At 43.7% G+C, this 13,724-nt stretch overlaps 1 protein-coding gene across 4 annotated transcripts in view; it reads right to left on the minus strand.

Annotated features, from left to right (window-relative positions):
• The window catches only part of LOC121269706 (centrosomal protein of 164 kDa-like), a 208,208-nt gene that overhangs the window by 193,888 nt on the left and 596 nt on the right, over positions 1-13,724 (minus strand). The window lies entirely within an intron of this gene.

Raw genomic sequence — 13,724 nt, forward strand, 5'->3', positions numbered from 1 at the left:
AGACACCCTGGTCCACTCCTCCATCATCCCCTACACCTCAACCCCTCCCACAGCACCTTCCCATGCAATCACAGAAGGTGCAACACCTGCGCCTTTACTTCCCCCCTCCTCACTGTTCAAGGACCCAAACACTCCTTTCAAGTGAAGCAGCATTTCACTTGCACTTCCCTCCATTTGGTCTATGCATTCACTGCTCCCAATGCAGTCTTCTCTACATTGGAGAGACCAAACGCAGACTGGGTGACCACTTTGCAAAACACCTTCGGTCTGTTCGCAAGCATGACCCAGACCTCCCTGTTGCTTGCCATTTCAACACACCATCCTGCTCTCATGCCCACATGTCCGTCCTTGGCCTGCTGCAATGTTCCAGTGAAGCTCAAAGCAAACTGGAGGAACAGCACCCCATCTTCCAATCAGGCACTTTACAGCCTTCCAGACTTAACATTGAGTTCAACAAGTTCAGAACGTGAACTCTCTCCTCCATTCCTACCCCGTTTTGATCACCCTTTTCAAATATTTATTTTTATATGTATATTCCCCCCCCACTTATTTCTATTCTTATTTTTTAAATTTATTTCCATTCATTGTTTTATCCCCACCTTTTAGCCTATTCTGATATTTTCTCCAACACCGTCCCCTCCCCCCACTCCACCCCCACCAAGGCCATCTGTCACTTGCTCATCCTGCTTTCTACTCTTAATGTCACCATTAGCACCTCCTTTAGCTAATATCACCACCATCAACACCCCTTCGACCTTTTGTTTATGACATCTTTTGCAATCTCTCCTTTGCCTCCACCTATCACCGACCTTCCATCCAGCTTCGCCTGTCCCACCCCCCTTAAACAGTATATATTTCACCACATTTCTACTTCTCTTTAGTTCTGAAGAAGAGTCATACAGACTCGAAATGTTAACTCTGTCTTTCTCTCCACACATCCTGTCAGACCTGCTAAGTTTTTCCAGCAATTTTTGTTTTTGTTTCAGATTTCCAGCATCCGTAGTATTTTGCTTTTAACTCAATCACAGCAATGTGAACTCTTCCTGGTGATTAGATTGCGGGTATAGGATTACATGAGGAATAGGCCAGGGACCCCATGGATTAGGTGCGTACTGAAGTTCCTTGTGTAAAGAAAGGCTTGCATTTTTATAGCAACTTTCATGACTTCAGCACATCACAAATCACTTTACAACAAATGAAGTATGTTTGAAGTGCAATTATTATTGTAATGTAGGCAACATAGCAGCCAATTCGCACACAGCAAAATCCCCCAAACAGCAATGTGATAATGGCCAGATAATCTGTTTTAGAGATGTTGGTTGAGGAACAAATGTTGGCTAGAACATCAGGAAGAACTCCATTGTTCTTCCTCAAAATCATGCCTTAGGATCTTTTACATCCATCTGAGAGGGAAGGCAGTCAGTTTAACCTCTCACAAAAGAGACCCGAATGGAAAAGGTCATTCAGTTCATCCAGAAAGAGCCTATAGTCATCCTATCGCAGTATGGAACACAAATGATTCCAGGGATTTTGTCACAACTGCCGTCTCAAGAATTCCACTGCGCATCTTGGTCTTCTTTCTGTGAAGAAACTTCTACAATCAGTCTTAAAACTGCCTTTTGCCACCTTGAATCTATCGCACTTTATCCTTCACTACTGTTTTAAACATGTCCGCAAGGTCCCCTCTTGCTCATCTGTTTTTAAGAGCTGAATAGTCCAAACTTTTCCAGTTCTCTTCAGTTTAGTCATCTGACAATAGGCATCAGCTTCATGGTCCTTCACTGCATCACCACCTAGACTTGAACATCAACTCTTTTTTCTGGTGACCAAGACCGGACACAGTACACAAAGTGCAGTTTAACCACAGCGTGGTTTCACTCTCTATTAATCTACGGTTTCACCAGCATAGTTTCAGTATTTCATTTGTTTTATTGAATTCTGCTCCAGTGACTGGTCAGCAATGAGAGATGTTAAGTTGAATCTACAAATAGCCTTATTTGTTTTCAGTTTCTCCCTTAAATAACTCAACAGTAAAAAGAGAACATACATCACCCATCTTTGCTTCCAGTGCATAACACTTCACACACTGAATGTCATTTGCCATTGGTTGGGCCATTAGCTCATTCTGTAGAACTGCCTAGCTCTTTTAGATTTACTTACCCACCACCACACCTCTCCCCCCACAACCCTCCACCCTACCTGAAGCTTGGTTGTATCTGAAAATTATTCTGCTCCACCCCAGTGTCAGAAGAACAGCTTCTGTGCATGCTTAATATTTCCATTTTCCACATCAAAAATTGAACAGCTGCCGACTGAGACTGCCCAGTTGGTGCAGAATCAACAACCGTCTTTGACTTTAGATTGAAGAACTAGAACTGGGTTGAAGTTTCTGAATCTAATTTCCTGAGGGCCTTCATCATGTTTAATGAATCCTGCCTTCTCTGACCTTACCTATGAAACCTTTAAGTTGTAAAAGTCCCTTGTCACTTCTTTAGAATTTTTCTCCAATTTTACACACACATGCACACACTCTTACAGAATACCACCATGTTCCCAAAAATATCACATCCATTTTCCCACACTACGATGCCAAATTCAAGCTTCCAAAATGCTTGGAGAAAAATTCTAAAGCCATCTCAACAATAAGCAGGGGTTTCAGATGTCCACTGGACTCTTAAACAGTAGGCCCAACATCAAAATAATTATCTTCCTTTGACGCACACATATAGATAAACTGCTAACACATTTGGATGATTCCAGCACATATTCCTACTTTGCTGTACCATAGACTTTTCCCTCAAGCAATATGGGAGTTGCCTGCAGAAGTCCATGCCTGGGAGAGTGGCTGCATTTAATTTGCAGCCTTACTGACCAAATCCTGCACAAGTGAGGGTACACATAGGATATAATTTCAAAGTTTGCTGATTGTATGAAACTCATAAATGTAGTCAACAATGAGCAGAATAATAGACTTCAGGATGACATAGTTAGAATGAACAACAGACTGGAGTATTGTATTCAATTCCGGCATCACATTTTAGAAAGGATATTAAAGCCTTACAGAGGATGCAGAAGATATTTATCAGAATGGTACTAGGGTGAGGGGCTTAGTTATGTGGAGAAGCTGGGGTTGTGAGGAGAATTTAGAGGAGATTTGATAGTGCTGAAACCCATGAACAGTTTTGATAGAATCAATATGCAGAAACTCTTTTTCAATGGCAGAAAGGTTGGTAACCTGACGACACAGATTTAAGGCGATTGGCAAAAGAGGTGACCTGTGGAAAACAATTTTTAAGCAGTAAGTAGCCAAAATGCACTGCCTGAAAAGGTGGCTCAAGCAGATTCCACAGTCACTTTTGCAAGGGGATTAGTTGAAGAGAAATCATTTACAGGGCTATAAAGAAAGATTGGGGGCAGTAGGACTAATTGGATAACTCTACCAAAGAGTCAATGCAGGCACATTAGACCAAGTTAAACTGAGGCAGATTTAATAAATGATCTCAGTGTAAAAGATACCCTAAGAAACAGTGACCTAATATGGTAGTATTTAGCATTCAGTTTGAGAGTGAGAAACTTGGGTCAGAAACAACTGTGCTAAACTTAAGGGTAATTGGAAAGGAATGAGGGCAGAGTTGGCTGGAGTGGACTGGGATGAACAATGGCAGACATTTAACAAAATAGTTCATCGCTCACAACAAAGATATATCCCAGTAAGGAAGAAGGATTCAAGGAAGGGGATAATCCAACCATGGTTAACCAAGGAAATTAAGGATAATATCAAATTAAAAGAAAAGACATACAATGTGGCAAAGATTAGTGGTAAGCCAGAGGTTTGGGAAAGTTTTAAAAATGAACAAAAGATGACCAAAAAATAACAAAGGGATAGAAAATAAACTTTGAGGGTAAACTAGCAAGTAATGTAAAAACAGACAGTAAGGGCTTCTTTAAATATATGAAAAAGGAAAAGAGACACCAAAGTGAACATAGGCACCTTACAGAAAGAGGCTGGGGAAATAATAATGGGGAACCAGGAAATGGCAGAGGAGTTGAATAAATACTTTGTTTCAGTCTTCACAGTAGAAGACACTAATAGCATTCCAATACTAAATGATCAAGGGACAATAGAGGGGGAGGAAATAAATACAATAACTTCCACTAGAGAAAAAGTACTAGGAAACTAATGGGGCTAAAGGCTGCCAAGTCCCCTGGATCTGATGGGTGGCGTCCGGGGTATTAAAAGTAGCTGCAAAGATAGTAGATGCACTGGTAGTAAGCTTCCAAGAATCCTTAGATTCTGGGGAAATCGCAGAGGATTGGTAAACCGCAACATAACACCCTTATTCAAAAAGGGAGGGAGACAAAAAACAGGTAACTTTAGGCCAGTTAGCTTAACATCTGTCATTGGGGGAATGTCAGAGTCTATTATAAAGGATGTAATAGCAGATCATTTAGAATTACAGAATCTAATCAAGCAGTGTCAGCATGGCTTCATGGAGGGAAGATCATGCTTGACCAATTTATTAGAGTTCTTTGAGGTAGCCAGGATAGATAAAGGGGAACCAGTAGATGTAATATATTTGGATTTCCAAAAGGTATTCGATAAGGTATCACACATAAGGTTACTTAATAAGATAAGAGCCCATGGTGTTGTGGTTAGTACATTAGCATGATTGGAGGATTGGCTAACTAATAGAAAACAGAGAGTTGGGATAAGGGGGTGTTTTCAGGATGGCAACCTGAACTACTGGAGTGCCACAGGGATCAGCACTGGGGCCACAATTATTTACAATATATATTAGTTACTTAGATGAAGGAAGTGAAGGTACTATTGCCAAATTTGCAGATACAAAAATAGGTGGGAATGCAAGTGGTGAAGATGACACAAGGAGTGTACAGAGGGATATAGACAGGTTAAGTGAGTGGGCAAAAAAGTGGCAGATGGAATATAATGTGGGAAAATGTGAGATTATGCACTTTGGCAGGAAGAATAGAGGAACGGAATATTATTTAAATGGATAAAGGCTGCAGAAGGCTGCAGCACAGAGGGATTTGGGAGTCCTTGTGCATCCCAAAATGCTAGCATACAAATTCAACAGGTAATAGGGAAGGCAAATGGAATGTTGGCCTTTATTTCAAAGGGAATGGAGTATAAATATAGGGTAGTCTTGCTAAAGCTATACAAAGCACTAGATAGACCACATCTAGAATACTGTGAACGGTTTTGGTCCCCTTATCTGAGGAAAGATATTACTGCCATTGGAGGCAGTCCAGAGAAGGTTCACTAGGTTGATCCCGGGTATGGAGGGATTCTCTGATGAGGAGAGTTTGAGTAGGTTGGGCCTGTACTCATTGGAGTTTAGAAGGATGAGAGGCGACCTTATCGAAATATAAAAGATTCTTAGGGGACTTGACATGGTAGATGTTGAGGGATTGTTTCGCCTTGTGGGGCAGTCCAGGACCAAAGAGCATAATCTCAGAGTAGGGGTCGCTCATTTAAAACAGAGATGAGGAGGAATTTCTTCTCTCAGAGGGTACCTATGCTGTGAAATTCTTTACCGCAGAGGGCTGTAGAAGCTGGATCATTAAGTACATTCAAGGCAGAGATAGACAGATTTTAATCAGTGAGGGAATCAAGGGTTATGGGGAAAAGGCAGGAAAGTGGAGTTGAGGATTATCAGATCAGCCATGATCTCATGGAATGGCTTGGCAGACTCGATGGGCCGAACGGCCTACTTCTGCTCCAATGTCTTATGGTCTAATTGAGCTCCTTTTGTCCACTCATGGGTAGTTCAGTCCAGTTAGATCTGGGAAGAGGCCTAATAATGGGAAACATACTCATCTGAAGGGTCACAGCTGGTTTGAACAAGAGGGTTGAACAACAAAAGTTAAGTTCACCCTTGCTGTTTATGAGGTCATCTGAACCCCTCAATTTTGTTTTAACTTTTCAGACTTAGTGTTTACCTCTGAAGCTGACCATTAGTGATGACAAGTGGCAGTCTTTATAAGGTGGCATTTAAGAGGAAGAGAGCATTGTTCAAGGTATTAAGAGACTAGGCTACAATGAGGTCTGCTAACAGGAAGAGTTATTTATTGAAAAATTGCTACAGGTTTCATAGAATCAAAATGATACACCACAGAATAGGCCAATCGGCCCATCATGTTTCTCTGGCCCTTTGAAAGAACTATCCAATTAGCACCTCTACTCTTTCCCAAAAACCCTGCAATTTTCTTCTTTGCAAGTATATATCCAAATCCCTTTTGACAGTTACTATTGGATTTGCTTCCACCACCTTTGCAGGCAGCGCATCCCAAATCATAGCCGATGTGTAAAAAAATCTCTCCTCATCTAACCTTTGGCTCTGGTTTGTTGTGTGACACTGGTAATCCTTTATTCTGAAAGTTATTTACAGTTCAACTGGATGAACAGGTCACTGTAAACAGTATAATACCTGCCGCTGTCTGGGATAGAAAACTTATTTTGACAAATGGGACGAATGTTTCTCCTCTGTCAAAATCCTGATTGAACAAGTTTGACAAATCTCAGTGCACACTGAGGAAGCTGGGGTCCACACTATAAAACGGCAGTATCAGAGACCATAAAGATGGTTGATGCAGAAGAGAGAAATGCCACATTGATACAGGACGTTGGGGCTGGAGCAGAGCTTATGTCTGCACATTAGACAATGCTTAGTGAAGAGAATGCACTGAAATATATTTCTGACATTGCAACACTGTAACTTGAGTCGCGATATAAAAATATTGAGTCAAGATTTTAAAAATTATAAATATTGTAAATCTGAATGAAAGCAAACAAAATACATTATGCCTACAGCAGGTCAGCCAACATCTGAAAGTGAAAGATTGGTGCAACGCCTCATTAGAATTTATTCTAGCCCAATGGCCACTTTCCATGTTGTATGATTCTAATGATTGCATGAAATAACCAACACACTCATGATATTGACTGGCCTTAAAATTCTGCTGACTATATGAGATGAAATCAAAAGCCAAATCAAAAACTGCACATCAGCAATAAACAAGCACCAATTTAATTCATTTTTTCTCCTCAGACCCAAAAATCTGTAACAGGTGATTGCCACAAAATGAAGTATTTAAATCGCTCAGTTTCTTTCCCCCAAAATGCTTTCTGGCCCGTTTTCCTTCCTTGCTCCTGGAGTCAAGGCATTTAAATTACTTATTCCTGAAAACACATCTAAAATTGGCCATTTAAAGTTAGCCCCATTTGGGCCCGTCTCTCTTTCTCTCCTATACCTATTTGTTATTTCTGCCTTAGAGTTGCAAATATCACAGAAGGTCCAGCTCCTGCTATGAAAATCTGTGTAGGCATGTGCATTATTGATAAATCATGCTAATTGTAATTGCATTTCTTTGGAACAATTAACATAATAAAATATATCGAAGGATTTCACCAGAATGTTATCAGACAAAATTTGACATTGCACCACATAAAGGACAGGTGACCAAAAGCTTGGTCAAAGAGGTAGGTTTTATGGAGCATCTTAAAGGATGAGGGATAGGTCAAAAGGTGGAAAGGTTTAGAAGGGGAATTCAAGACAGAGGGACAGAGGCAGCTGAAGGAATGAGTTTGCACTCAACTTCCACGGAACTACAATACTCAAAGTGCATGGAAGGCTGTGTCATATGACAACCAACAAGGAGTTCTGGCAAAAAAAAGGGATTACTTTAAAAAAAATTATTTCAGCACCTTATACAAATTAAATCAAGAAATTAAAATTCCAGATATTACAGTTTTATTTAGAATGAGATTTCAGGTGTCGCTGAGGGGACTAGGATATTCAAGGAATGTTAACTGCTAAGGTGGGTCAAGGTAGTTGAAGTTGTTGATGCTGGCTATTGGAGATTAGCTGATAAGAAAACATCTCTTTGGTGCAACAACTTCAGAGATATCTCCAAATCCACTGTGGGCAATAAAGTGATTTGATAATCACATAATTGACAAAGAAATAGGAAGGTTACATAAAAGGAACCGGAGGAGATAAGACACATTCTAAATATTACAAATCCACTGCAGAAATATATCAAACAAGGTATTTTACAATTAGAGGCATTAGGGAGGAACTAAAAAATTAACTGCACCTTAAACAAGTTTTGTAAAATTGTAGATAAACAGTATTATAAACATGGTAATGCTGAGTGTTGTTCAAGTTATGTAATGTGACATTGTTACCGTTACTCTCATAAAGCGGAGTTCATTCAAGAATCTGCTGCCCGTAGTCTAACTCGGTGTACACCAAGTCCAGTTCATTCATCACACTGGAGCTCATTGACCTACACTGACTCTAGCTCGGGCAATGCCTCAGGTTTAAAATTCTCATCCTTGAGTTTAAACCTTCCACATCCCCATCGCTCACCTCCTCCAGCACCACAACCCTGCAGATCTACGTACTCCCAACACTGGCCTCTTGGAATTCCATAATTGAAGCTATTCCTTCAGGAACCAAGATCCCTAAGCAATTGCACTCTCTTCCTATAACTTTCCAACTTTCTACCTCTCTCTCCTCATTTATGATGCTCCTCAAAATCTATCTCTTTGACTAAGCTTTTGCTCATCTGTCCTAATATCTGTTCATGTGGCTCAAGTGTCAAATTTTGTCTGATAATGTTCCTGTGAAGCTCTTTGGGACATTTTACTTGTTAATGTGCTTATAGAAGTGCAAGTCATTGTTGATAAATTACTTCAGTAACTTAATAATTACAATAATGAGCAAATAGCAATTTGAGGGATTTAAAGCCACAGTTCAGAACATGAGTTACCTGTTCAGAAATGCAACAGCATACCGAGTAGTTTTTTGAAAATATATTTCCTGCAATTGTTCTCCTGCCATTACTCTATCTCTTAATTGTATAATAAATAGACAGAAAATTTGAACACACCTTCTCAATTTACATTCAATTTTCTGCCCTGGTAACACATTTTTCAAAAAAATTCTTTTTAGCCTAAGAAAAATCAGTTCCAATCACTCTGTGATGTCAAATTGTCTTTGTGATTTCATTCTATAATAGTCATGTGGTTACCATGGGCCAATGACTGATCTCTTAGTCTCAAAATCCTACAGACCAGTGATAATGCTAAAGACCAATCAGCAGTGGTTACCATGGAAATCTTGTGGTTACCAGGGGTCATGAAGCCATTGCTGTGAACTGAAGTCGACCAAATCCTTGTTCCCATCTAGTTCACCTTTACCAGCATTGGGCCCTGTCAATCAAATATGGAACAACTGGATCAAGTGTGTGCATACCGCAACCAATGAGGTTTCTAGAAAGTGGTAGCGGTGCCAAATCACTAATAACCAATGAATGCACTAAAAGGGAACACTATGTTAATGTGGTTTTTGAATTTGAATAGTTAGAGTTTTTTTTAAATGCAAGTTTCTTTTAATCCAATTTTCTCCTCAAAAAATACTATATTTTATTCGTTATATTGAGCTTCGCTGTCAAGACCAACATTTGTTTGCCAGCTCTAACTGCCCTTGAGAAGGTACTGACTCTTGCTGAAGTACAATTCCATTGCTGCTGCCCTCCAGTCATTTGCCCAAGTGGCCACAACTCATGTGAATCCAGCTGGTAAGTGGCAACAGGAAATTTGGCCACCAAATGAATCACAGATGAATCCAAATCTAATCTCCCCAACATCACATGTGTACTTTCAAATCAGTGGAAATGCTGGCTGATTTGGAGAAAAGACACACACAGGTTCCCCAGGACATACCAAGGAACAAGCCTGTGACCTCAATAACACAATACAGCACACCCACAGAAACAGTACCCTGACAGAATTAATGCTTTTAGAAAAATAAATACATAATTACAAAAGTTCTGTGCCTAGGGAAAGTTCAAGTATGGAAGGACAAAATCTGTATTTGTAATCAGTTCCTCTTTTAGTTTAAATGGACAGACCCACGATTACACTTTACTGAAATCATGTGACAATAAAGTTGTATTAGACGTGTGCTCTTTAATAGGCCTGATTAACAAGAGTAATAAATTTAATTTATATAGCACCTTTAACATGGTAAAACATCCCTAAGCACTTCATAGCGACAATCAAGCAATGCTTGATGCCAAGCCATTTAAGGAGGTATTAGGCAAGTGATCAAAAACTTAGTCAAAGAGATAGGTTTTAATGAGCAGAGGGAGATGGAGAGGCAGAGGGGTTTAGGGACGGTATTCCAGAACTTAGTGCCTAGGCAGCTGAAGGCATGGTTGCCAATTAAGCTTTACTTCTTAGCAACCCCTCTCACCCTGTTTAACCCCTTTAAATAAACCAGTTATGCTTCCTCAACCTCAAGGGGTCATACAATCATGCTGGTTAGGCTGCGTAGTATTAATTGGTATATTAAGAAAATATTACCCAATTATTGCGTGCTAAAATATAACGGTCCAATTGTTTAATTTGCTGGCCAGGAGTTAATAGTTGGGATATAAATGGTCTATCCTTTGGGTTTGACAAGTGGGCTTCCTGAAAAAACACACCACTATTTTTCAAAAGTGAGTTGTTGTCTCGCTGGAAATTATGTTGTGTAAATAATCTATCACAACATGCTGAGTTTGACGTTACGTGATTTTTAGAAATAGCTAGAAACATTCTGCTCACAGGACCAAGCATAAATAAAAATTAAACTTTCATGCAATAACGAGATTCACATAAAAAAGCAAAATGTTGAGGATGCTGGAAATCTGAAATAAAAACAGAAAATGCTGGAAATACTCAGGTCAGGCAGCATCTGTGGAGACAGAAACAGGATGAACATTTCAATTCAATGTTCTTTCGTCAGAAGCAAGCATACCACAAAATCAAGAGAAACTTTTTTTATTTGTTCCTGGGAGGTGGGTGTCACTGGCAATACCAAAATTTGCCCTTGAGAAGGTGGTGGTGAGCCACCTTCTTGAACTGCTGCAGTCCATGTTATGTAGATACACCCATGGTGCTGATAGGGAGGGAGTTCCAGGATTTTAACACAGCAATAGTAAAAGAACAGCAATATATTTCCAAGTCAGATGGTGCCTACATGGAGGGGAGCTTGCAGGTGGTTCTGTTCCCATGCACCTGCTGTCTTTGTCCTTTTAAGTGGTAGATATCGTGGGTTTGGAAGGTGCTATAGAAATAATCTTGGCAGGTTGCTACAGAGCATCTTGTAGGTGGCACACACTGGTGCCACTCTGCAGCAGTAGTGAAGGGAATGAACGTTTAAGATGATGGATTGGGTGCCAATCAAGCGGCTGCTTTAGCTTGGGTGGTATTGAACTTCTTGAGTGCTGATGGAGCTACACTCATCCAGGCAAGTGAAGACTATTTCATCACGCTCCTGATTTGTGCCTTATGGACAGGTTTTGGGAACTCAGGTGGTGAGTAACTCAAATCAGCCATGATCTTATTGAAAGGCGGATCAGGTTCAAAGGGCTGAATGGCCTACTCCTGTTCCTTAGTCCTATGTTCCTAAAATTTCCACTCTTGAGCCTGCTCTTGTAACCTCTGCATTTATATGGCTGGTCCAGTTAGGTTTCTGGTCAATGCTAATCCCCCCCAGAATAGTGATGATATGGAATCAGTAACTACAATGCCATATCTGTCAAGAGGAGATGGTTACATTGTTGGAGAGGGTTATTGCCTGGCACCTGTGTGGCACAAATGTTACTTGCCACTTACCATTCTAAGCCTGAATATTGCCTAGATCCTGCTGCATGCTTCAGTACTGCTTCATTATCCGAGGAGTTGTGAATGGGACTGAGCAATGCGCAATCAGCAAACATCCCCACTACCGATTTTATATTGGAGGGAAGGTCGTTGAAGAAACAACTGAAGAATGTGAGCTTCGGACACTGCCCTGAGGAGCTCCTGCAGTGATGCCTATGCTCTAAAACACTTCAAAAAAAAGATGATCGCAGTGATTTTAGTCTGCTTTTTATTTGCACTTTAGGGATGGACTATAACTCACTCGTTGAAGGGAAAATTGGATTAAAATATGATGCAGTCCATACAGGACTATGGAAACGCAGTGGGAGAGGAGGGTGGCTGAGGGGATGTGACGGGAGGAACGGGGCAAGGTGAATGGGAGGGGAGCTGGAAAATTCTTCAGATGATGCTAAGTGGGGGTTGTGATGGGGTGAGGGGGTGGTGGAGGGGATGAGGGAGACAGCGGGTGATGGTGTCAGGGTGATAGTGGCACGGAGGTGAGGTTGACGGGGGTAAAGGTGGGTGATGGGGTGCTGTTGATGTGAGATTCATGTGGCATTGATGGGGGTAATGGTTAGGTTGGGGTTGATATATTGATCGATAATGCTACTGTGGGGGGGCGAGGGGGGAGGAGTGAGGGTGGATGGTGGGGGTGAGGTTGGGGAGAGAATGTGGATGGTGGGGCGAGGGGGGGAGTGAGGGTGGATGGTGGGGGGAGTGAGGGTGGATGGTGGGGGCAACGAGGGCGGGGGTGAGGGGGGACGAGGGCGGGGGCGTCGAGGGCAGAGGCGTCAAGGGCGGGGGCATCGAGGGCGGGGGCATCGAGGGAGGGTGGCGGCATTGGGGGGTCGAGGGTGGGTGACGGCGTTGTGGGGGAGGGTGGATGATAGGGTTGGAGTGGAGGGTGGATGACAGGGTTGGGGGGGAGGGTGGATGATAGGGTTGGAGGGGAGGGTGGGTGACGGGGTTGGGGGGAGGGTGGGTGACGGGGTTGGGGGGAGGGTGGGTGACGGGGTTGGGGGGAGGGTGGGTGACGGGGTTGGGGGGAGGGTGGGTGACAGGGTTGGGGGGAAGGGTGGCTGACAGGGTTGGGGGAGAGGGTGGATGACAGGGTTGGGGGGGAGGGTGGATGACAGGGTTGGGGGGGAGGGTGGATGACAGGGTTGGGGGGGAGGGTGGATGACAGGGTTGGGGGGGAGGGTGGATGACAGGGTTGGGGGGGAGGGTGGATGACAGGGTTGGGGGGGAGGGTGGGTGACGGGGTTGGGGGGGAGGGTGGATGACGGGGTTGGGGGGGAAGGTGGATGACGGGGTTGGGGGGGAGGGTGGGTGACAGGGTTGGGGGGGAGGGTGGGTGACAGGGTTGGGGGGGAGGGTGGGTGACAGGGTTGGGGAGAGGGTGGATGACAGGGTTGGGGGAGAGGGTGGATGACAGGGTTGGGGGAGAGGGTGGATGACAGGGTTGGGGGAGAGGGTGGATGACAGGGTTGGGGGGAGGGTGGGTGACAGGGTTGGGGGAGAGGGTGGATGACAGGGTTGCGGGGGAGGGTGGATGACAGGGTTGGGGGGGAGGGTGGATGACAGGGTTGGGGGGGAGGGTGGATGACAGGGTTGGGGGGGAGGGTGGATGACAGGGTTGGGGGGGAGGGTGGATGACGGGGTTGGGGGGGAGGGTGGATGACGGGGTTGGGGGGGAAGGTGGATGACGGGGTTGGGGGGGAGGGTGGGTGACGGGGTTGGGGGGGAGGGTGGGTGACGGGGTTGGGGGAGAGGGTGGATGACGGGGCTGGGGGGGAGGGTGGGTGACGGGGCTGGGGGAGAGGGTGGGTGACGGGGCTGGGGGAGAGGGTGGATGACAGGGTTGGGGGGGAGGGTGGATGGCAGGGCTGGGGGGGAGGGTGGGTGACAGGGTTGGGGGGGAGGGTGGATGGCAGGGCTGGGGGAGAGGGTGGATGGCAGGGCTGGGGGAGAGGGTGGATGACAGGGTTGGGGGGGAGGGTGGATGGCA

This window comes from Carcharodon carcharias, chromosome 25, assembly GCF_017639515.1.
Source record: "Carcharodon carcharias isolate sCarCar2 chromosome 25, sCarCar2.pri, whole genome shotgun sequence".
Lineage (NCBI taxonomy): Eukaryota > Metazoa > Chordata > Chondrichthyes > Lamniformes > Lamnidae > Carcharodon > Carcharodon carcharias.